General features: G+C 38.8%; 1 protein-coding gene across 2 annotated transcripts in view; it reads left to right on the forward strand.

The window, feature by feature from the left end:
- Positions 1-10,509: 10,509 nt before the first annotated feature.
- Positions 10,510-26,334, forward strand: part of PLA2G4A (phospholipase A2 group IVA) — a 174,257-nt gene continuing 158,432 nt past the window's right edge. Inside the window, exons 1-2 of one of the 2 annotated variants that reach the window (XM_059875405.1) lie at positions 10,510-10,579; positions 17,107-17,246. The gene's annotated coding sequence lies outside the window, so the exon portion shown is untranslated. 2 annotated transcript variants of the gene reach the window in all.

A 26,334-nucleotide genomic window follows, 5' to 3' on the forward strand; every position in this document is an offset into this window, starting at 1 on the left:
TATACATGTATACCTACTCTTTTTCCTATTTTTTCCCTTATAGATTATTGCAAAATATTGAGGATAGTTCCCTGTGCTATATAGTAGGTGCTTGCTGGTTACCTATTTATATGTGGTAGTCAGATCAGATCAGATCAGATCAGTCGCTCAGTCGTGTCCGACTCTTTGCGACCCCATGAATCGCAGCAGGCCAGGCCTCCCTGTCCATCACCAACTCCCGGAGTTCACTGAGACTCACGTACATATTAATCCCAAACTCCTAAATTATCCCCCTTCTTCTACTTCGGTGATACCTGGGGAGGTTTCTTTCTTTCTTTTTTTAATTAATTCATTTTGGACTGTGCTAGGTCTTCATTGCTTTCATGAGGGCTTTCTCTAGTTGTGGCAAGCGGTGGGGTTGGGGGGAGGCTATTCTTCCTTATGGTGCATGGGCTTCTTATTGAGGTGGCCTCTCTTTTGCCAAGCACAGGCTCTAGGGCGCCTGGGCTCAGTGGTCACGGATTGCAGGCCCTCAAGCTTGGGCTTAGTTACCCCTCAGCACGTGGAATTTTCCTGGACCAAGGATCAAAACTTGGCCCCCCTGTGTGCCCTGCATTGGCAGGTGGAGTCTTATCCACTACGCCACCTGAGAAGTCCAGGAAGTTTCTTCTTCGTCACAGGAAAATGTCTAAATTCCTCCATCTGTTTTTTCATGAAGTTTTAAAGTCTGAGCCTCAGTGTACATTTCTGAACTGCTCTCTTCACAAGCTCTTCTCCTTTCTTAGAATTGCCTTTATACTTCCTCTCAATTGTTAATTCTTCCCTTACCTTTGCTGCTTAAATTGATCACAGCGACCCACCAAAATCCAATCCTAGTTTCATGGCCCAGTTTGGATTTCAGATTTGATTTAGTGCTTTCTTGTCTCTTCCTTACTGTCGTATTTCCTGTTCAAGACACTCGTAATTGCTTTGGGTCATATATGTCTTTCGTGGTTCATGTGACAATACAGGTTTCTATGGTTGTACTTGTTGGTTCTGTCTGAAACTTTCCTCTCACATGGTTTCATGGTTGGTTGGTGTATTCTCATCTTTCAAGTAAAAACGTATCCTCAGAGCAGCCTTTTCTGGACATGTTTTTATTTTTTTTTTTTGTCATTATCATGTTTATCTTGCTCCTTGTCTCCTGCCTGCACTAGGATGTAACCTCTATGAAAACATGGACATTGTTCGCTCTCTCCAGTGCCTAACCATATGCTAGGTACAGGGTGAGTAGGCAAGACCTTTGGGGACTGGCTGTATGGAGCCCTTGGTAAAGCTGGGTTATGTTTCCAGGAATTCTCAGGCCCAATCTTGGCATAGAGGCAGGGTAAACGAGTCTTATTTTCAAGGGATGAAGTGACTTGGCCGCTTCAGTAGTAATTCTGTGCTTACTGAGTTTAATTTTTGCTTCCCTAAGTGTATTACAAAATTTGTAAAGGATTTCCTAGCACGGACATTTAAAAACTGTTGTGAATGAGGGACCAAATGAATGAATCATATTAACTGGGTGAACTGATGCTGTTTACTAAACACACATTAAATCCAAAGAGAATGATGTATGAGAGTTGGTGGAACATTCTAAAATAATGATGATATATAACTTAAGTCATGGGTTTATTACAAATAGCAGAATGGCTGTTAAAGAAAGTAAATAGAACTATCTAGAGAGCCAAATGAAAAGGAGAATGTTTTTTCTAGAACTATTATTTATAGCAAAATAGTCATACCTTCTTCTTTCTTCCTATTTTAGTGATAAAGGAAAACATTATCTGATATTTCAATGCTTTCTTTAAATTTAGCAATTTATAAGTGACAATGGACATACAACTGTTTAGGATATTAGTCTAAAATTTTATTTTTAATTCAATTATTGGACCACTGCTATTTTCAGGAAAGCAAAAATACTTCAGTAAGGTATTAATTAGGGAATGTTTAAGTTTGTTGAATCAGCACTGTTTTCTTTAATAGTCCTGTCTATATGTAGAAAACAGTTGGATCATTTTGTTAATTTGGAATGAGTTAGATTAGCAGAACTTTTTTTTAAATAACTGCTGGATTTTTGTTATTGTGGTTATAAATGATCAAATTTTACTCTATCTGAAAAAATAAACTTGGGACTAACTGGACTTTAAGACTAAATTATAAATGTAATGAAATTAAAATTTGTTATGTGACTATTTTTGTTATTTGGGTGAGGATCAAGAGTTATCTTTGTTGTGTTTCTAATCAGAGAATGACTGTATATATATATATTCATTCTTTATATATAAAGAATGAATGAAAACATATTTTTCCAAAGAGAAAATGTTGGTCTTGACAATATATTTAAAAAGTCAAATAGCAAAAGTGCTTTTGAGATGCTTAGTCACTGGTTTTATAAACATAAATATAGAAATGCTATTACCATTCTCTAATGGAAACCCTCTACTGACATCATCAGAGCTCAGTTAATTGAGGAACGCTGGACATTTGCTTAGCAGTAATTCTTTCTAATCAAGATTGCCTTCAAAGCAAAAGACATGGATTCAACCTCTTGTATGACTGCCAGTACCTTTAAATTCCAAAGGCACAAGAATGTTTAAATCCCTATAAAGTGTCTGCAAGTCAGTTTCTGAGCTGTGTGATTGGGTTTGTGCCCATTCTGACAGAATGGCTGAAATTAGACATAAGCTTACTTTACCAAATTTAGTGGGATCTTGAAGAGAAGAAAATAGCTTGTACATTATTGCCACAGTAAGTAAAATGAATTAGGACCACTTGGTTTTGTCAAAAGTTCCTGAACATGGTTCTACTGTGTATTAAGTTATATTAATCACTGAAAATATGACTCCATTTGTACAACATAAATTTGTAAGTCAGGGATTTCACTGACTTGGAATAGGCTGAAAACATGGTCAAACAATACTTGCTATAAGAGACGGCATGATACGCTGAAATAATTGTCAGACAGACTTGGATTTTTTTTTTAAACTTTACATAATTGTATTAGTTTTGCCAAATATCAAAATGAATCCGCCACAGGTATACATGTGTCCCCCATCCTGAACCCTCCTCCCTCCTCCCTCCCCATACCATCCCTCTGGGTCGTCCCAGTGCACTAGCCCCAAGCATCCAGTATTGTGCATCGAACCTGGACTGGCAACTCATTTCTTACATGATATTTTACATGTTTCAATGCCATTTTCCCAAATCTTCCCACCCTCTCCCTCTCCCACAGAGTCCATAAGACTGTTCTATACATCAGTGTCTCTTTTGCAGACTTGGATTGAAATCCTGGCTTCACTACTGATTTTGTGTGCTTAGCGCTCTAAATAAAGACAATAATGCCTAATTCAATACAGTGGTTAATGATACTGCAAATGTAGTGATAAAGTACGTGGCTCAGCATTGGCTCTAGGAGCAACAGTGATATGACTACTGCTTTATTTGGGATTGCTGTTGTTGTCATTCAGTTGTTGAGTCGTGCCCGACTCTGCAACCACATGGACTGTAGCCTGTCAAGCTTCCCTGTCCTCCCCCATCTCCCAGAGTTTACTCAAACTCATGTCTATTGTGTTGGTAATGCTATACTATTATTTGGTATAGTCCTCTGAATATATTTTTAAAAAAACCATTGAGGAGGAAAAAGTTTCATAAAGTAGTAATAATCTCTCTAACATGCTCAATTAAAAAAATAGTAATTGAGAGAAAAATATCACTTCCATTTTTTAGGTCAAAATATTGATGCAAACATGGGTACAGTAAATGTACATTTAAAGTATAGATGATAATCCCTGCTGCTAAGTCACTTCAGTCGTGTCCGACTCTATGCGACCCCATAGATGGCAGCCCACCAGGCTCCTCCGTCCCTGGGATTCTCCAGGCAAGAACACTGGAGTGGGTTGCCATTTCCTTCTCCAATGCATGAAAGGGAAAAGTGAAAGTGAAGTCGCTCAGTCGTGTCTGACTCTTAGCGACCCCATGGACTGCAGCCTACCAGGCTCCTCCGTCCATGGGATTTTCCAGGCAAGGGTACTGGAGTGGGGTGCCATCGCCTTCTCTGAGATGATAACCCCTAGTAGGTATTTAGCTATTAAAATAGAGTTCTTATTGTTCATAAATATACTTTCCCTAGATCTGTGCTTTCATCATGACATTTAATTTTTATGTATTTTGTAAAATACTGATTTATTTTGGCTGCACCATGCAAAGTCTCGGTTCCCTGACCAGTAACTAAACCCAGACCATGGTGGTGAAAGCTCAGAATTCTAACCACTAGGCAACCAGAGAACTCCCATGATATCTAATTTTTAAATTAATTGTAAATATATTTTAATTAGGGTTCATTTCACCCTTCTCTCTGATTATCTTCATATTTCCAGGAATTTTATTAGTGTGTGTGTGTGCGGGGTGTGGGGTGGGGGACACAGGGCTTCCCTGGTGGATCAGTGGTAAAGAATCTGCCTGCCAATGCCTGCCAGTATAGGAGACACAGGTTTGATCCCTGGATCAGGAAGATCCCCTGGAGAAGGAAATGGCAACCCACTCTAGTACTCTTGCCTGGAAAGTCCCATGAACAGAGGAGCCTGGTCAGTTACAGTCTGTGGGGTCACAAAGAATCATACATGACTTAGCAACTAAACAACAACTGTGTAGAGGCATTAAAAAAATTAACATTTTCTTCTTTAATAATGATGCAAACGGCAGTGACAAGTAGGGTGCTAATTGGGTGTTAGGTTTAAGACGTCTTTGAACCTAATATCACCAATAACAAATTCAACAAACATCCTTTGAGCTCCTAATATGTTATAGACTTTGTGTGGAAAAAGGGTTTTCTAAAATTAAGGTTTGTTTCTTACCATCGTGGAGCATGAAATATTTTTTCTTGGACAGCCAAGTGTGATACAAATTTATCAGTGCTTTAATAAGTGTTCATCTTGAAATTGAAAGAATAATTCTGCTGGAAAGGCGAGTGGGTAGAGAAACTTTTCAGAGAAGGTATAATTGAGGTAAGCCTGACAGAATAAGTAGGATTATTTTAGTAGAGAAAGTTGTGCTAGGAGATTAGTTTCTGTGGCAGTCTGAATGAAAGATGAGAGTTAATTAGCTGGATGACAAAAAAATTCACAAGTGAGAATTGCTTCCATTTTCTTTGATTGGGGTGTCTTATTAACTTGATTTTGTTAATGCATAAAGAGAGGAATGACTCATTAATTATATTCACAAACAGTGACAATACCAATTTATTGTTTTACTCTCACTATTGTTGCATTATGGACTAGAACACCCAAGTGAAGCAGTATACGAGAGGGACATATTATTATAAGTAAATTGGTTCACTGGTGACCACTTAGAACCTTCTTTGTTCTATCTGCAATCTGTATTAGAGTCCTCTACTCAGGTCTCTCTAAAAGCAGCCCGTGTTGGCAATAATTTTCACTGGATGTACGGATTAAACTATCAAATAGTACCTTATTCCTCAAGTCCAAGGTCATGGGAGACTGATCGTTTTCATGTGCTTAGAATATAGGAAAGGTGAAGTAGAAGCACATATAGGAAGAAAAATCAGTCATGAAACATCAGTCTTCTTTTCTGCTTTTAAGCCATGGATTTTGATAAGTAACTACTTTCTTGTAGTTAATTCAGCAAGTTCTTAGGCTGTTCTTTTTGCTTACTTATCTAGTGATTAAATTACCTTAGTATCTTCTGTCTAAATTTTTCAAAATTTTCATAACTAATGGTAAAGGATCTGAAACTTAAAGACTAGTAATAATGCATAAGGTGGGATTGGACTTAAAGAGGCTGCTACATACAATATTGCTCAGTTTCAGATGGGCCCACCTATATTCCTTCTAACAAATCTTCTTGATGGGCAGGCCCAGGACATAGGATGAATAACAGTCTTCACACCTAATTCATCCTATATATTGAGACAGGCTATGAAAGCAGGGACTGTATTACCTAAGGTGGAGATTCTTGGAACTAGTTGGCTAATGTTGGAAACATTTTTGGAGGAACTAGGACAAAGCAAGGACAGCCAATTTGAATAGGCATCATTCATCAAGGAGTCCATGCAAACAATGAGATCATAGGTAGGGAGCCAAACTGAATAGAATGTGGGCAATGCGAGGTGATCCGACATGCATTCCAGAGAGGAAGAGACATACCTGCAGTAGATTATTCACTATAAGGATGGAGTTAAGTCAGCCTGATTTAGTAAGGGTGGAAAGAGGCAAACATCTGCCCATACATTAAAAAAAATTAATTTATGTACTTTAATTGGAGGTTAATTACTTTATAATATTATAGTGGTTTTTGCCCTTTGACATGAATCAGCCATGGGTGTACATCTGTTCCCCATCCTGAAACCCCCTCCCACTTCCCTCCCCATCCCATCCCTCAGGGTCATCCCAGTGCACCGGCCCTGAGCACCCTGTCTCATGCATCAGACCTGGACTGGCGATCTATTTCACATATGGTAATATACATGTTTCAATGCTATTCTCTCACATCATCCCACCCATGCCTTCTCCCACAGAGTCCAAAAGTCTGTTCTTTACATCTGTGTCTCTTTTGCTGTCTCGCATATAGGGTCATCATTACCATCTTTCTAAATTCCATACATATATGTTAATATACTGTATTGGTATTTTTCTTTCTGGCTTACTTCACTTTGTATAATAGGCTCCAGTTTCATCTACCTCATTAGAACTGATTCAAATGCATTCTTTTTAATAGCTGAGTAATATTCCATTGTGTATATGTACCACAGCTTTCTTATTCATTCGTCTGCCACTGGACATCTAGGTTGCTTCCATGTCCTAGCTATTGTAAACAGTGCTGCGATGAACATTGGGGTACATGTGTCTCTTTCAATTCTGGTTTCCTTGGTGTATATGCCCAGCAGTGGGATTGCTGGGTCATATGGCGGTTCTATTTCCAGTTTTTTAAGGAATCTCCACACTGTTCTTTTTTAAAAGTTTTTATTATTATTATCATTTTTTACTTTACAATATTGTATTGGTTTTGCCATACATCAACACATACATCACACTGTTCTCCATAGTGGCTGTACTAGTTTGCATTCCCACCAACAGTGTAAGAGGGTTCCCTTTTCTCCACACCCTCTCCAGCATTTATTGTTTGTAGACTTTTTGATAGCAGCCATTCTGACTGGCGTGAGATGGTACCTCATTGTGGTTTTGATTTGCATTTCTCTGATAATGAGTAATGTTGAGCATCTTTTCATGTGTTTGTTAGTCATCTGTATGTCTTCTTTGGAGAAATGTCTGTTTAGTTCTTTGGCCCATTTTTTGATTGGGTCGTTTATTTTTCTGGAATTGAGCTGCATGAGCTGCTTGTTTATTTTTGAGATTAATTCTTTGTCAGTCGCTTCATTTGCCCACACATTTTGTTTGCTTCTTTTGCCGTACTGTGTAGTATGTGGAAGCTCCCCAACAAGGGATCAAAACCATGCCCTCTGCAGTGGAAGCATGGCATTTCAACCACTGGACCACCAAGGAAGTCCTCCCCATATGTTTTAACCCTAATCATAACATACCCTGGAATTCTCTTTAAAAGCATTTAATCAAAACTTTTTTTGATTAAATGCTTTTAAAGATGTATGGATGTGAGAATTGGACCATAAAGAAGGCTGAGTGCCAAAGAATTGATGCTTTCAAACTGTGGTGTTGCAGAAGATTCTTGAGAGTTCCTTGGACTGCAAGGAGATCAAAACAGTCCATCCTAAAGGAAATCAGTCCTGAATATTCATTGGAAGGACTGATGCTGAAGCTCTAATACTTCGGCCACTTGATGCGAAGAGCTGACTCATTAGAAAAGACCCTGATGCTGGGAAAGATTGAAGGCAGGACGAGAAGGGGATGACAGAAGACAGGATGGTTGGATGGCATCATCGACTTAGTGGACATGAGTTTGAGCAAACCCCGGGAGATGGTGAAGGACAGGGAAGCCTGGTGCGCTGGAGTCCGTGGGTTGCAAAGAGTCGGACACGACTAAGAGACTGAACAACAGAATCAAAACTTTTGTCTTTAACAGGTTACACACTGTTATCCCCTCCAAATACTGAGGTACAATTTTTTATTACCAAACTGATTTGAGCATGGTGAAGCTGTTTTTCAAAGGAGTCTTTCTTCACAAGAGTCTTAGGAAGAAAAAACACCAATACAGTATACTAACGCATATATATGGAATTTAGAAAGATGGTAACAATAACCCTGTGTACGAGACAGCAAAAGAGACACTGATGTATAGAACAGTCTTATGGACTCTGTTGGAGAGGCAGAGGGTGGGAAGATTTGGGAGAATGGCATTGAAGCATGTATAATATCATGTATGAAACGAGTCGCCAGTCCAGGTTCAATGCACGATACTGGATGCTTGGGGCTAGTGCACTGGGACGACCCAGAGGGATGGTATGGGGAGGGAGGAGGGAGGAGGGTTCAGGATGGGGAACAAATGTATACCTGTGGCGGATTCATTTCGATATTTGGCAAAACTAATACAATATTGTAAAGTTTAAAAATAAAATAAAATTAAAAAAAAAATGAGTCTTAGGATGTCTGCCATGCAAAACATACTCTTTTTTGTTACCTTGGGAAAAAGGTAAAAAAAAAAAAATAGTAGTGTGCTCTCTGTTCCTCTACTTAGCATACTTAACCTTCAGAAATTTAGAATCTTCTTTGGAAAGAAAAAAATCTTGACTTTTAGAGACACCACAGACCTTTTTTTTTTTTAGGAAGGAGAGATTGATGATATAGCAGTTTGAATTTATGGGAGAAAATCAAGACAAAAAGAAGTTGGATCTTGGGCTACAGAAAGCAAATAATTTTCCAGAAAATTTAATGATGGCATCTGTGGAAGTTATAGTCTTTGAAAATGTTTTAAAAGAGTGTGCTCAATATGAAAGATAAAACCTAGAGCTTGTTATACAGAGTGAAGTAAGTCAGAAAGAGAAAAACAAAATTCATACACTAACGCCTATATGGAATCTAGAGAAATGGTGCTGATGAACCTGTCTGCGGGGACGCAGTAGAGATACAGACATAGAGAACAAGCTTATGGACACAGTGGGGAAGGACAAGGTGCGATAAACTGAGAGAATAGCCCTGAAACATATATACTGCCAAGTCGCGTCAGTCGTGTCCGACCCTGTGCGACCCCATAGACGGCAGCCCACCAGGCTCCTCCGTCCCTGGGATTCTCCAGGCAAGAACACTGGACTGGGTTGCCATTTCCTTCTCCAATGCATGAAAGTGAAAAGTGAAAGTGAAGTCGCTCAGTCGTGTCCGACTCTGTGCGACCCCATGGACTGCAGCCTACCAGGCTCCTCCGTCCATGGGATTTTCCAGGCAAGAGTACTGGAGTGGGGTGCCATTGCCTTCTCCAACATATATACTACCATATGTAAAATAGATAGCTAACAGCAAATTGCTGTATAACAGAAGGAGCTCAACGTGGTATTCTGTGACAACCTCCAGGGGTGGGATGCAGTAGCCGGTGGGAGCAAGTTTCAAGAGGGAGGGGACATATGTGTACTTATGGCTGATTCACACTGTTGTACGGCAGAAACCAACACAGCACTGTAAAGCAATTATCCTCCAATTAAAAATAAATTAAAAAAAGACCAAATTAGAAGATCCTGTGTTTGAAAAGCAAGATATACTAAATGAATAGGTCAGTCTTTAAAGGCACTAATTGATTCTTACAGAATATGGATAAATTTAATCTATATACCTTTGTTACAGTGACATCAGGTATTTGAATTTACTTTGCATATTTTTGATTTAACCTGATTTGATTTTTTTCCCCCTAAATCTCAACATATGTATTACATTCTTTGGTATGTCTTTAATCTTAAATTTACAAGCACGTGGTTATTAACTGGCCTTTGGTGTTTGGGGAGGAAATATTTAAATGGATTTCATTTTTTAAGTGGTTTAATAGTTCATCTCCAAAATGTGTAGCCTATATTTTAGGTTCGTTATAAACTTTGCCTTTGTAAAGAGGAAAAAAAAATGCTCTGGGTTATTCATCTTTTCTTTTCTTTTTTTTCTAATTTTATTTTATTTTTAAACTTTACATAATTGTATTAGTTTTGCCAAATATCAAAATGAATCCGCCACAGGTATACATGTGTTCCCCATCCTGATATTCATCTTTTCAATTGAGTTCTTGTTTAGAAAAAAAAGGAGGAAGCAGTAGCTACTTAAGGACAAGAAGTATATTCAAACATACACACACATACACAGCATCCATGACATTTAGAACTGGTTAACTTACATTTTACTTGTGCATGATGTCTGACTTCAGCCTCCTAGTTCTAAACAGTAAACATTGACATTTAAGATGTTAGCTCCTCCAAGAACAGGGCTTTCCCTCCCTTCCTCTTTAATTCCACCTTAACGCATCTGCAAAGACGAAAGGAAACCAGCCCACATTTTAGCCCCTCCTACCAAGGATAAGACTTGAACTTCTCTGTGGTCCCGGGCTAAGAAAGGATCCCGACAGAAAACTAGAGGCGTAAAGGAGCCCGAAGGATCTCACTGTAACTCTGGGAACTGTAAGCAATCTATTTACTCTTCCCCCACCCCCACCCCCGCTAGCTCCAGGTCTCTCTCCCACTCTCGCTAACTTTTAGTTTCTACCTTGCTTGGAAGGAAGGAGGGACGGAGGGAAGACTAGGAGTCATCGCTCTCTCGAAAGTCTGCATGTCCTCTGCCTTTTGCAATGAGACACAGATCGGGGGACCTTAATTTCCTTCTAACAAATGCCAGTTTGCTTTCCGGGGGCTAGATGCACTGTGGAGTCCAAGATAAGGCGTTTCCTTCTTTTACAGCCCGGAAAGAAAGCTAACGTTCAGAACCGAGGCGAGGTGACTCTAGCTAGAGCTCCACGTGAGGTGGTGGCCAATACCCACACTCAAGCAACCTGCTGTTTGACAGCCCTGAGGATCTTTAGCGAAGGAATTTATCGATTCATTTAAGGTTTAATTGATAAACGGTCATTTCGGTTACTTATGCAAAGCGTACCTGGGTATTTAATGTGTAGCAGTGTTGTGCGAAAAGACAGACAACATTGAAAAACTGATTGTACAATGACTGGCCTTCTGATTCGTCCTTCTAAGTTATTGGACATGCCAAGAGGGCAGAGCTTGGAGCTAGATGTGGAAAAGATTTGCTCAAATAAGAAAGTTAAGTTTTGAGTGTGAAACTATTTTAGTAATTTCGTATTGAAAGCATTCCTTAAAAAAAGAATAAAAAAGCCACTTGGATTTGAAATGATAGTGGTTTAACTTATTTAAGTCTCCTATATTGTACTCATTTTAGTCTTAGAAATGACCTCAAAAAGTAAAACAAGAAATGGTCTTCAGGTTGGTTGATGACGTAAGCACGTGTTCATCTAAGGGAGGTGGAGCACGCTGGAGGCAGACCATTTGGGTGTATGTCAATTTCAAGCTATGATATTTGCATGTATAACCTTTTGGATTCAAAGGGAATTTCTGTTTTGTTTTATTTCTGTTTGTTGCACAAATTTGAAACTGTGGCCTAAGAGATGTTTGCAGGGAAGAGTAATGAAACAAATCTTGTTTAAGAGTTTTAAAATTATATTCCAGATATCTCTAAACCTTGCCGATCAAGTTGAATATTGGGATTAAACAACAGGTATTTGGTTCTTTCATTGTGCAAAGGAAGAGTTAAATTTTCATTTAAGCAATAATTGTGAAATGCACAGAGAAGTGTTTAATCTGCATTTGCTCAAAACTGCTTCACAAACTTCCTGTAGGGGAAGCACATTTCATGGGACAAGAAACTAAGAAATCTATTTAATAATTTTCCTTTTCTCAATTAAACATGAATGAAAAATATCTTGAAAGTGACTTGCAATGTTAATTTCTTTTTTTTTTTTTTTTTACATTTTACATTTATCAGCTTCTTGCTAACAGTACCTGATAAAGCTCATCCCACAGAGGTAATTTGCCTGTGTTTTTAACCCATCAGTATCATTCCTAGTGTCTGCTTAGAAAGCAAAGTCATAAAAACCAAATTGTTTGCATATTAAAAAAATATGTTCCAGGAATAAAAAAGAGGAATTCAGAATTAGCTATGGTTCCTTTTCCTCTCTTATGCCTTTTATTTACCATTAGTTTTTTTCTTCCTCTTGCTTGCAGAGTTAAGCTTTAGTCATTTTCAACTTCTTTTTTATTTTCACAGACCCTTTTACAAATCTTATGAAAGCTATAGACCCCTTCCCTGAATAATGACATATGTTCCTCTAAAATGCACAAATTTTTAAACACCTTTAGGAATTTCAGATTCTCCAAATGATTCATGTCATGTGAAAACATAGTATTTCTTAGGACAGTATAAAATAATTAGCAAATTATTTCACTTATAAGAACTGCCTTATAGTGAATATTGCATTTATTCAGTTAGTGTTTCAGAACTCTAAATAATTAGTGTAATAGAAAAACTACTTGCCTGGAAATCAAATGACCTACATTCTAGACTCCACCCCAATAGTAGCTGTACAATCTTAAGCTTGCCATTTTTCTGTAACATCTGATATTTCTTATTGCCAAATGCAATCAGTAAAACATAATAGGGAAGTGAGATACATGTTATTTTTTTTTATTAGATTGTAGGATGTCTATATTTGCTACTTTTGCTCCAAAATTCCTAATGACATTTCCCAGCATAATTATGTTTTATCATATTCTTATTTATTACAAAGATAATTCACGCTTACTGGTTAAATCTTGTCAAATATAGAAATTGCAAAGAGGAAAAGGAAAACTGTACATATAGTCCCCCTAAGGGGTAACTACTTTTAAAATGTCATTTATTCAATCAGAAATATTTATTGAGTAACTAGCATGCATCAGCATAGACACAAGGAATTCAACTATATACATCTCTTCATATTTCTAGACATTTTTCTATAATACATTCATCCATATGTAGATTTCACAAAATTGTGATCGCACTTGTTAAAAGATAAACTGAGGCATATTAAAATTTTTTGAGTTTATTTGAGGAAAAAGTGATTGGCATGAGGCAGTGCCCAACCAGAAGTGGTTAGGAATGCTTCACTGACACTATAAAGCTTAGTTGGCTATTTCTGAATGATTGTCCTTAGTTTTTGATTTTGTAACTTTGAGGCATTTACTGGCTTAAATTTTGGTTTGCTGATGCAGGTTGTGGTGGGATCAGGGTCACCTGAGTCTAATGACCTCCACGTTTAATTAATTTAATGCGCTGTTCATGCTGTTTTGTAACATGCTCCTCCTCAATCATGAAATTTTCTCTCAAGACATTTTGGTTTTTCTTTACTATTCATTCATATAATAAACAAATATTACTGAGCCCTCCCATGTGTCAGGCACTATGCAAGCAATGGCAATCTAGCCCTGAGCCAGAGAGTATGGTTCTAAGGTCTAATTTTTTGTCAGTGGAAATTCTGTATTGGCTGATTATAAATTGCTAGATCTTTACATGGATGAAAATTTTCTGCTGTTATTAATAGTGTTTCACTTAGGACCTCTCAATACAAACGTTTGTTTATTTCATTTGGATAGATTTTTAAAAATTTTATTTATTTATTTATTTTCGGTTGTGCTGGGTGTGCATTGCTGTGTGCCAGCTTTCTCTAGTTGCAGCGAGCAGGGGCTACTCTTCGTTGCAGCGGTTGGGCTTCTCGTTGGTGTGGCTTCTCTTGTGGAGCACAGGCTCTGGAGCATGAGGGCTCGGTAGTTGCTGCACTGGGGCTTCAGCAGTCATGGCGCACCGGCTTAGTTGCTCTGTGGCATGTGGAATCTTCTGGACAGGGATCAAACCAGTCTCCCCTGCGCTGGTAGGTGGATTCTTATCTCCTGTGCCACCAGGGAAGTCCTGGATAGATTCTTAAAATGTATTTTTCAAGTTCTATTAAAAGTTCTCCTAAGTACAGGTGAGATCGTTAAGTCAAATGCTTTATCAGAATGTTCTTTTGTCAACTCTAAAAGGTTAATAATAATATTTATTGAGTATCTAGAGGATTTAAAAAATATTCAGCAAAATATTGTGGAGTGCTAGTTATTATTTTTGCCAATTTTCTGTTGATAAATATTGTATCCATGTATAAATAGAATAAGAGTATAATTTCCCTAAGCCAACATGATGTTAATATACAAACAGAACAAATAACAGCAAATCAAAAAACTGAGACAATTGTTATATGAAAATGGTATCTTGTTTAAATTTCCATTTCTTTCAGAAATAAGGTTGAACAGTTTTCATGACAGCCTCTTCTGTCTCTGTGTTTATGAATTGCCTCTTTTAATGTGATTTTTAAATCTTTTTTTCAATTTTAATGTCTAATATGGTAAATATCAATGGATATAACTTATATAACGAAAGGCCCTTTCAGGTCCTCAATAATTTTGAAGAGTGTTAGGGGTCTTAACATTAAGAGCCAAATTTTGAAATGGAAATAGAAATTCTGTAAACATTGCTTTTTTCAAGTTTAGAGGATTGTTCATATTGTTTCCTGATAACTTTTCGTAGAAAGTGGGTGAGATGCATAGAAAAATGAAAGCAAGTTATTTTTATTCTCATAGACTGTCATTTTCTACAAAATCAGGGAAGTAGAAGAGGTTTCCGAGAAGAAGGCCAAAACTTTTGTAGAATCTCCCACAGCTTTAGGAACATCCGGACTTGCTTAATGCAGAGAAGATGGAGACAGGACTAAGGGTTACAGATGACTCTTTCTAAAGGCTTTGTAAGAAAAATGGTGTCCGTGTTTGTCAAGAACCAACTTAGAGACAGTGAATTTAAGCTTTAGCTATTGATCTTCTGCTCCTTGGCCACTAGGGCAGTGACAGTTGGGAGAACCAAAGAGTTGGTTCTGGAGTTCTTTCCAAAAAAACCAGTACCACAGAGCCGATTTTGTTGCTGTCTTTTGATGCTGCCACACACCTGAGAAAAAGAGATGCGCCCAAATTTTGCTGCCCTTGCCAGTGTGTGATTCTCACTTTTTTGGGGATTCTCTTCGATTCCTGGTCCACCCTTGGACCATTCTTTGAAAATATAATTTATTTCTCCATCATACAAATATAAAATAAGCTTAAATAATTCAGTGCTCTCCATAAGCCGATTTATGAAGCTGCACCACCAGTTTGATTGCTTATTGAATGAGTTGAAATAGCTTTAGTGAAACTCAGCAATCGTCTGTAAGTGATCCCTGTCAGAGTTTAATAACCACTGAGTCAAAGATGAAGGACTGGGACCACGTTGCACTCATTTCCCTTGCTTTCCCTTTTTATAGGGAGGAGAGTGCACTTGTAAATCAACTGCACCCTTTTCCTTAATCTTCCTCATTTGCTTGACTTCTGAAGTCTGCAGGGAAGTTTATGCATTTTAGGTAATAGTTCGTTTTGAGTTAGAAAACAAATATCCATAATATGTGTGATTTCAGTCTTCCATAATATGAAAAACTCATTTTTATAACACTGAGTTTTGTTTTTCATTTTATTTAATTTACAGTCTGTTTTCTGATTACCTAGTTTGAAACAAAATATCAGAGGGACAATAATACCTTTTGTTTGCATAGCGTTTTGTGGTTTATAAAGAGATTACTTAAGAACTTTGTTCACACAATAACCATGTAAGTTAGCAGAGCAGATATTCACATTTTACAATTGTGAAAGAGGTGTGAGTGGACAGTTAAATACCGTAAGTCCCTTATATACAAACCTTCAAGTTGTAAACTTTCAAAGATGTGAACATATGTTGCATCCCCTGTATGCCAGCTGTTATACCATACTACTGTACATTTCAAAGTACTGTACTGTAAGATTTAAAATGTTTTCTTTACCTTTTGTGTTGGTTTTTTATGTATATATTATTTGTGTGACAAGTATTACTATAAACCCGTACAGTACAGCACTATATAGTCACTTGTGTTAACTGGGTACCCAGGTTACCTTTGTTGGACTTACGAATACGCTCTTGGAATAGAACTAGTTCATATGTTGGGGACTTGCTCTAGCTTATTTAGTATCCAAGTCTTATGATTTTTATTTTGATGTATTTTGTATGCTTCAATTGACTAATTGATTGGTTTATATTTCCAGTTTTGATGCATGTTATTTAAGACTGTCAACCTCTTCCTGTTTATGTTAACGTCAGAAAAATTATAGGGGGAAGAACTAGAAAGTACACATGCCAACAGTTCCCCTATTAACTATTCTGTTCTTATCATGGGATTATAAGATTACTGATTGACATAATAGAGGAAGTTGCATAAACATTTAAGAATGATTGAAGAAGTAGTATATGATTTATTTATTTGTTGAATTAGCTCCTTTTTAATTAAAATTTTTTTTCCTTTTTTTCCCCCAATTAACTAATTAATTTATTTTTGCCTGAGGCACTGCAGGGCATGTGGGATCTTATTTTCCTGACTAGAGATTGAACTTGCACCCCTTGCATTGAAAGCACAGAGGCTTAACCACTGGACTGCCAGGGAAGTCTCAAGAAGTATTATATAATTTAGAATTTCTTACTTTGTAACTATTTAGCATTGTATAGAGATATATGCTACTTTAAGAAAATAAGGTATATGAAGTTTAACCCCAAAATACAAAATAGACATATTATGAATTGTACAAAAAACACGAATTCTACCAAAGGTTTTGCTTTTATTTAGTAATAGAGCATTTTTTAGAATATTCTGAGTACAACCTGCAGAGCCTATGGTTCTTTTGGCCTCATTAATATTGGTGGTTAGCTTAAAGCATTTGTATCAAAATAGTTACTCTGACTTTGGATTTATCATTTGTATGAAAAACAATTATTTTACCTTTCCAAACAACTCAGTAGCTTACCTAAACTAAATTTTTTTTTTTTTTCTGGAGTAAAAATCAACTTTAGTTATAGAGTGGCTTATTACACATATATATAAAACTCCGTCATAAGTAATACACAGTAGGTCATGTTTGACTGCTAGATGAAACTGTGCCACTTGATACATTAGGTCAGCAGGTAGCTTCTGAATTTTGGTCAGTAAACTGACACACTTCCTATTTGCCCCATACTTTTATGTCCACAGCTTCAACAAGATGAGTGCCGTACCTCAGCAGTAACTTGAGATGTTAGACCCTTTATGTATTCTTGCGAGATTCTTGCATCTGTAATTGTAGAAGAGACAGTGTCTGCCTGGGATTGTTTAAGAGGAGATAACTGGTGCCTGTAAGTTTTCTTCAGCCTCTTCTTGGCATGCTGGATCTTATTCCCCAATCAGGAATTGAACTGATGCCTCCAGCAGTGGAAGCGTGGAGTCTTAACCTCTGGAACACCAGAATTGTCCCCAGGCTCTCATTGTTTATTTCTTGAGACAAAAAGGTAGTCCATTTTGTGGTCTTTTTATATGTAGCTGATGCAGTATTATATGAGTAGTAAGAAAAGTGCATGTGTGTACATGTGCTCAGTTGCGTCCAACCCTTTGCAACCCCATGGACTGTAGCCTTCCAGGCTCCTCTATCCATGGAATTTTCCAGGCAAGAATACTGGAGGGAGTTGCCATTTCCTTCTCCAGGGGTTCTTCCCAACCCAGGGATCAAACTCATGTCTCTTGTGTCTCCTGCATTGGCAGGCAGATTCTTTACCACTAGCACCATCTGTCCAGTAAGGAAAGTAATTTAGAGCAATTAAGTAACAATGGCACCCCACTCCAGTACTCTTGCCTGGAAAATCCCATGGATGGAGGAGCCTGGTAGGCTGCAGTCCATGGGGTCGCGAAGAGTCAGACACGACTGAGTGACTTCACTTTCACTTTTCCCTTTCATGCATTGGAGAAGGAAATGGCAACCCACTCCAGTATTCTTGCCTGGAGAATCCCAGGGACAAGGGAGCCTGGTGGGCTGTCGTCTATGGGGTTGCACAGAGTTGGACACGACTGAAGCGACTTAGCAGCAGCAGCAGCAGCATCCTGGAGGAAAGTATCTAAAGATGCATATGGTTTTGAGGACATACTAGATTCCTGCATTTGTAATTAAGATTTCTTAGTATCCATCAATCCCTGTTATTATCTACCTCAAACAGGTATCAACTTCCTTTCCATGCAACTGTCATAAAGAAGTGGCAGACGAGTTTAAAACTGGCTGAGGTTATATGAACTTAGATCTCAAAGAGACAATGCTAGGGCATTTCTGTAGTTCATGGAATAGTTTTCAAAATCATTGCTTTCAGTGTGTAATGGGAATTCATGTTCAAATATAACTTCAGAATATCATTATATCATTGATAAGTATGCTCTTAACATATTTTAGGATGATTTCTCACAGCAAAAATTCTAATTTAAAAAGATTTCTTAATTAAAAATTTAGTTGCAAAATATTAAGATGTGTGGTACTTATTTTTTGAGGCAGTGACAATCAGGGGTTTATATTTAAAATATATAAAAGTTCACAATGTTTATATGAGATTTTTTCTTATTTTTATCACTAATGACCCCTCTGTTGTCAGTGAAAAGCAATAAAAGAACCAGTTTTTTGAGACTCATTCAGTGTTTGCAGAAAATTTTACTGTCTGCTTAAATTATGTGTTAAATTGATAAATTGGTTTGGTTGATTAATACCTTATGAACTATTGTCACAATGAAAAGAGCACCCTTGTAGAAATTATAAGTTTCTGTGAAGAAAAGAATTTCTAGATACTGTTCATGAATATGATTTGATCCCTGGGTTGGGAAAATCCCCTGGAGGAGGTCATGGCAACCCATTCCAGTATTCTTCCCTGGAGAATTCCAGGGAAGAGCTGGAGCCTGGTGGGCTACAGACCATGGGGTGGCAAAGAGTCGGACAGGACTGAAGTGACTTAGCACGCACACGCATTCATTAATATATGTAACATGCCTAAGAAAAGAGTAGGAAACATATACCTTTTTAAAATTCTTCAGAGAAGAAGAGGTATTAGAGAAAGCATGTTAGATAGTCTGTACTCACTTTTTCACTTAAGAATTTTACCTGCTGGGTCAAGGAAATAAAAAGGCAGATGCTAGTATTATCCAGGAATGTTTGATCTCTGGGCTATGCACATTTTTTCCTTCATGAATTCAGTATGTTTTAATTAATACTAACTACATGCTAGGCACTGTGCTACGTTTATGACATACCTGAATAAAGAGTTAATTCCTTCTTGGAGGAGAGAGATAATAATTAAGCAAATAATAAGAGGAGCAAATGGACTTTATTAGTACAGGTTAACCTGGGGAGGTGAAGGAAAGGTTTCCTGGGGAGGTAAAATTTAAACTGGGATGTGAGGGTTGAGAAGCCAGGCATGAAAGGGGAAGGGATTGAGGGTGGTGAGGCTCAGATGGGAGCTTCAGACAGAGAACAGCATTTGCAAATAAGCCTGCAAAGGAACAACCAAGAAATCTGATGGAAAACCAGGAGTTAGGATGATGTCATGGAACCAAAAAAGCAAAGTGGTTCCAGAGAAACAGGATAGGACAGTTGACAACCACATTTGAAAACTTGGAAGTCATTAGTGGTGGTAATAAGAGCAGTTCCAGTGGAGTGGTGGGCATTCGATAACATGGTGGAGGGGATGGGAGGTGAGGACTCTGAGGACATGAATAGATACACTGGGAGCAAATGGCCCTTTCGAGAAATCTGTCCACGAAACACAACGTGAAAATGGAGACACACCCTTGGCAGAACCCTGAGGAGTTATGTTGGGGCATCTTTGCTACTGATGTAGAAAGTGGGAGTTTGTCTTTTGAGAGACCCCAGGCATGTTCACGGATCGAAAAAGAGGGTGGAAAAACACCCAGAGAGAAGGCAATCTTCGACACTGGAAAACAGGTTGGAAGGGATTTTTTTTTCAGCTTTATTTGGTAATTTATGGATATTTTAATAGTAACCATAATTGTTTTTCTAGTCGTTAAAGCAAGTGGTGTATTCCTACTATTTTTAAAAAAATGGAAACATGAAGGCAAAAGGAATGTGAAGTCAGCGGGGAGACTAGCCAAGTTTGCCAATCAGCTGATCTAGTAGAAAGTAAAGTTTGATAACTTAGAAAAGAAACGCATGGCCATTAGGGGGAAGCACCTGAGGAAGATAGAGGGATTTGGTGTCTAGAAGCCACCCACGGGTCGCAACAGGAGGAGGAACTCTGCCTCCTTCATGACGGGGAGTAGAAGAACCCGAGTGCCTGGGCAGAGGAGTTTGCAGAGTCTCTGGTGGGAAGATGGGGAACTTCAGCCTGCTGCCTTCTGTTTTTTCAGTGAAGGGAAATGAGGTCACAGCCAAGAGTGAGGGTGGGGTCATGTGAGAGACTTGAAGGGGGAGAAGAAAGTCTTTCTAGTGTTGGCATACAGGGCACCAGAACAATTTAGAGAGATGCTGTGGAGTCGTGAGAGCCGCTCTGAGATTTGAGAAAGTGAACCTAAGATTAAAAACCAGTTTGCCAGGTTCCGTGGTTTATCTCCAGCTGTGTTTAAATGCCAGGAGCAAACCTAGAGAAGCCAGAATGGCTTAAGTTTTTCTGGAGAGGTTTGTTTTGTTTTGTTTCAGCGGGAGTGAAAGAAATCTAGAAAGAGTGAAATCTTTAAAGAGTGAAAGAATATCTAGAAATCCTTAAAATAAACCACCAAATACACAAAGCAAATAAAACAAAACACCGAAAACAAAAATACATAGAAATTCATGAGCTTGTAGAAGACACATCCTTTTTTCTAGGGTAATTATTAACTAGTAGGGAGTAGTCATAAATTAGCTTGATTTCCAGCATCTGATTGGCAAGGACTGAATCTTTGTTCTTTTAAACTCTTGGACTCTGGGCTTAGCCAACTGGTAGGCCTGGTTCTATACTTCAGTGACCCTCAGTGCCTTTACCTATTTCCAGGAGACATCCTGCTGGGCTCCTTTTCCTTCCTAGTTGACAGATTGTTAAGTTCTAAAAGTTTAACTGTTGCCTTGCCAACCTTTCTTGGATGTCTAGCTGGGTTCTTGCGTATGGTTTATATCTTACTCCTCAACTCCTGCAAGCTCCTAAGGCCACCTCAGTGCTCCCTAGAAGACAGTGGTTATAGACTTGGAACCATTCAGATAAGATCAAATCAGTCTCTCAGTCATGTCCGATTCTTTGCTACCCCATGAATTGTAGCACGCCAGGCCTCCCTGTCCATCACCAACTCCCAGAGTTCACTCAGACTCACCTCCATCGAGTCGGTGATGCCATTCAGCCATCTCATCCTCTGCCGTCCCCATCTCCTCTTGCCCCCAATCCCTCCCAGTATCAGAGTCGTTTCCAATGAGTCAACTCTTCACATGAGGTGGTCAAAGTACTGGAGTTTCAGCTTTAGCATCATTCCTTCCAAAGAAATCCCAGGGCTGATCTCCTTCAGAATGGACTGGTTGGATCTCCTTGCAGTCCAAGGGACTCTCAAGAGTCTTCTCCAACACCACAGTTCAAAAGCATCAATTCTTCGGCGCTCAGCCTTCTTCACAGTCCAACTCTCACATCCATACACGACCACAGGAAAAACCATAGCCTTGACTAGACGAACCTTTGTTGGCAAAGTAATGTCTCTGCTTTTGAATATGCTATCTAGGTTGGTCATAACTTTCCTTCCAAGGAGTAAGCGTCTTTTAATTTCATGGCTGCAGTCACCGTCTGCAGTGATTTTGGAGCCCAGAAAAATAAAGTCTGACACTATTTCCCCATCTATTTGCCATGAAGTGATGGGACCAGATGCCATGATCTTTGTTTTCTGAATGTTGAGCTTTAAGCCAACTTTTTCACTCTCCACTTTCACCTTCATCAAGAGGCTTTTGAGTTCCTCTTCACTTTCTGCCATAAGCGTGGTGTCATCTGCATATCTGAGGTTACTGATATTTCTCCCGGCAATCTTGATTCCAGCTTGTGTTTCTTCCAGTCCAGCGTTTCTCATGATGTACTCTGCATATAAGTTAAATAAACAGGGTGACAATATACAGCCTTGACGTACTCCTTTTCCTATTTGGAACCAGTCTGTTGTTCCATGTCCAGTTCTAACTGTTGCTTCCTGACCTGCATACAAATTTCTCAAGAGGCAGATCAGGTGGTCTGGTATTCCCATCTCTTTCAGAATTTTCCAGTTTACTGTGATCCACACAGTCAAAGGCTTTGGCATAGTCAATAAAGCAGAAATAGATGTTTTTCTGGAACTCTCTTGCTTTTTCCATGATGCAGCGGATGTTGGCAATTTGATCTCTGGTTCCTCTGCCCTTTCTAAAACCAGCTTGAACATCAGGAAGTTCACGGTTCACATATTGCTGAAGCTTGGCTTGGAGAATTGTGAGCATTACTTTACTAGTGTGTGAGATGAGTGCAATTGTGCGGTAGTTTGAGCATTCTTTGGCATTGTCTTTCTTTGGGATTGGAATGAAAACTGACCTTTTCCAGTCCTGTGGCCACTGCTGAGTTTTTCAAATTTGCTGGCATATTGAGTGCAGCACTTTCACAGCATCATCTTTCAGGATTTGGAATAGCTCAACTGGAATTCTATCACCTCCACTAGCTTTGTTCGTAGTGATGCTTTCTAAGGCCCACTTGACTTCACATTCCAGGATGTCTGGCTCTAGGTGAGTGATCACACCATCGTGATTATCTGGATCGTGAAGATCTTTTTTGTACAGTCCTTCTGTGTATTCTTGCCATCTCTTCTTAATATCTCCTGCTTCTGTTAGGTCCATACCATTTCTGTCCTTTATGGAGCCCATCTTTGCATGAAATGTTCCTTTGGTATCTCTGATTTTCTTGAAGAGATCTCTAGTCTTTCCCATTTTGTTGTTTTCCTCTATTTCTTTGCATTGATCGCTGAAGAAGGCTTTCTTATCTCTTCTTGCTATTCTTTGGAACTCTGCATTCAGATGCTTATATCTTTCCTTTTCTCCTTTGCTTTTCGCTTCTTTTCTTTTCACAGCTATTTGTAAGGCCTCCCCAGAAAGCCATTTTGCTTTTTTGCATTTCTTTTCCATGGGGATGGTCTTGATCCCTGTCTCCTGTACAATGTCACGAACCTCATTCCATAGTTCATCAGGCACTCTGTCTATCAGATCTAGGCCCTTAAATCTATTTCTCACTTCCACTGTATAATCATAAGGGATTTGATTTAGGTCATACCTGAATGGTCTAGTGGTTTTCCCTACTTTCTTCAATTTCAGTGTGAATTTGGCAATAAGGAGTTCATGATCTGAGCCACAGTCAGCTCCTGGTCTTGTTTTTGCTGAGTGTATAGAGCTTCTCCATCTTTGGCTGCAAAGAATATAACTGTGCAATGTAAAGAGAGCTGAAACATTTAGTGATTGTAATCCACCGTTGAAAAGAAGGGTCTTTTTTGTACACACTGCTGTATTTAGAATGGATAACCAACAAGCATTTACTGGACAGCACAGGGAACCCTGCTCAATGTCATGAGGCAGCCTGGATCGATGGGAGTTGGAGAGAGAATGGACACATGTATATATATGGCTGAGTCCCTCTGCTGTTCACCGTGAACTATCACAATGCTGTTCATCAGCTATACCCCAATATGAAATAAAAAGTTTTATAAAGGTTATTAAAAAAAGAAATACTGACTCTTGTATTTCCTCAAAGTTTAAAAAAGTCTTGTATAAATTTTTGATTCAGTAGCCATTTTTCATAAGTACTTTTATTGAAGTGCTCTAATTTTATACTGTTGATGGCCAGGTGCTTCCATGAATGGAAGCAGTGAATCTGTGTGTGTCAGGCTGGGCAGGGAGGTATGGAGAGGAAGCTGTTTGTGATCAGATGAACTTGAGTGTGCTTCTGGCTCAGATGTTTCTCAGACACACTGCCTGGCACTCAGGAGATGCCTCTTTGTCCTCCTTCCCTCCCTGTTTCAATGACATGTGTCTAACATGTGTTGGAAAGTCATCCTGGACTTTATTCCTGGTGCTGCCCATATGTCCTTAGGCTGTGGTATAGTTATCAAACTTCTTCCTGTCCAAAACGAAGGGAAGAGTGTAACTTTGCTTTTGGTAATTTTGCATTTTCGCAAACCCATTGAGGCATTATATTTCATGGGCGGAAGCTCAACTGAAACATTCTGACAGGTTTTATTAATGTTCTTGTCTCTGTTCTCTGCTGTTGATCAAAGGTTGAGGAAATGTAAACTTCATAATTTGGAGCAAATGAGTATTTCTAGTTCATTTCAACCTTAACTATACCTAACAACGTGGCACAAAATGCCAGGAAAAGGAATGGGTTTTGAAAAGTGCATTTATTTCTGCTTATTACATGTGTGTGTGTGTGTTAGTCGCTCAGACATGTCTGACTCTTTGTGACCCCATGGACTGCAGCCCTCCTGTCTCCTCTGCCCATGGCCTTTTTCATGCAAGAATACTGGAGGCGGTTGCCATTTCTTTCTCCATGTGCTTATTATATGTAACCCCTAAATATTCAGGTTGGCTTTGCATGTTTATTATAGTGCCAGCAGAGGGAGAACAAAAGCAATTTAGTTTTCTATTGTTTTACCCCTTATCATTCTGTAAGTTCTTCTGTCTTAAAAAATTTTACATTGAACTTTAGAATTACATGGGTGTATTCCACAAAGGTAGCAAGAGAAAATGCAAGCCTTCAAAACATACATAAATACCATTTAAGAGGTCTACTACACTGCATAGAGTCCATGTATTTCAGTATAATTGGTTTCCTTTGTAACCCAGTGTTTTCATTTTAAGAATTTTTCAGTGTCAGACTATATCAGGGGGTCTGTAGGCTTCATCAGACTGCCAGAGAGATCCAAGACACAAAACATATTAAGGGCTCCTGAGAATTCCTCCTCAAATGCACACTTTCTATGAACAGAGTTCTTAATCCTGCAAAAGACTAAATTTCTGGATTATTTCAAAAGCGAATTGTCATTCACTGTATCCAGAAACCCCTTCTAAAACTTCTTACAACCTGAAAACAGAATGATGAACTTGAATTCATAATGTTACACAATCCAGGATTTGTAGAACGCTCATGTCATGCTTCATGGTTTAGCTTCCCAGTATCCCATGAGATGGGTGGGTATACCCGGCCTTTGATCTTCCACAACTCCTGCTATTTTTTTCTTTCATTTTTTTTCCACTTCGAGATCATAGTCAGCATCCCACTTTTAATTATGAGATCAACCTCAGTGGCTACTTTAAATAGTTACAGTGTGAGTTGAAAAGTAAAACTTCTCCAGAATGTTATAACTCATCCAGTAATAAAATGGCTTTCATGAAACACTGAAGCCAGCATGACGGTTTTCCTGGGGGTTTTCCCTGGACTGTTTTCTTTAGAAAAAGATATGGCTTTCCCTGCTGTGGCAATCTTGAGTACGTCATAAAAAGAGGCAGCAATTAAAGAGGGAGTGGAGCCCTCAACAAAACACAGATACACTCTAGGGGGACATATTTGCAAACCGTCTGGTCTGGAGAGAGAAAATTGTAGAAATAAATGCACTTTTCAAAATCCATTCCTTTTCCTGGCATTTTGTGCCACATTGTTAGGTATAGTTCAGTTCAGTTCAGTCGCTCAGTCGTGTCCGACTCTTTGCGACCCATGAATCGCAGCACGCCAGGCCTCCCTGTCCATCACCAACTCCTGGAGTTCACTCAGACTCATATCCATCGAGTCAGTGATGCCATCCAGCCATCTCATCCTCTGTCATCCCCTTCTCCTCCTGCCCCCAATCCCTCCCAGCATCAGAGTCTTTTCCAATGAGTCAGCTCTTCTCATGAGGTGGCCAAAGTACTGGAGTTTCAGCTTCAGCATCATAAGAAGCATTAATACTGATTCCTCTCCATGATAGGTTTCTTTTATATAAAGGTGGAACATTTTCTGAAAATGAGCATAATATAGTTTGTTCAGTGTCAGTGAGACATTATTCCATAGCATTCTGTGTGGGGAAGAAAAATTTTTTAAACTTTTTTTTTCATATTTTATTTTTGGAATATAATTGCTTTACAATATGATATTAGTTTCTGTTATACATCAAAGTGAATCAGCTATATGTACACAGGTGTTTCTTCCCTCCTAAGCTTCCTTCCCACCCTCCACCTCCCCTCATCCCACAACTTAAGATCATTACAGAGGACTGAGTTGAGCTCTCTGTGCTACAAAGCAGGTTCCCACTAGCTGTCTATTTCACCCCTGGTAGTGTATATATATGTCAGTGCTACTCAGTTCAGCCCGTCCTCCCCTTTCCTCTCTGTGTCCACACACCCGTTGTCTACATCCGAGTCTCTGTTCCTTGCCTGCAAATACATTGATCTGTACAATTTTTCTAGATTCCATA

The sequence above is a fragment of the Bos taurus genome, chromosome 16 (assembly GCF_002263795.3).
Source record: "Bos taurus isolate L1 Dominette 01449 registration number 42190680 breed Hereford chromosome 16, ARS-UCD2.0, whole genome shotgun sequence".
Taxonomy (NCBI): domain Eukaryota; kingdom Metazoa; phylum Chordata; class Mammalia; order Artiodactyla; family Bovidae; genus Bos; species Bos taurus.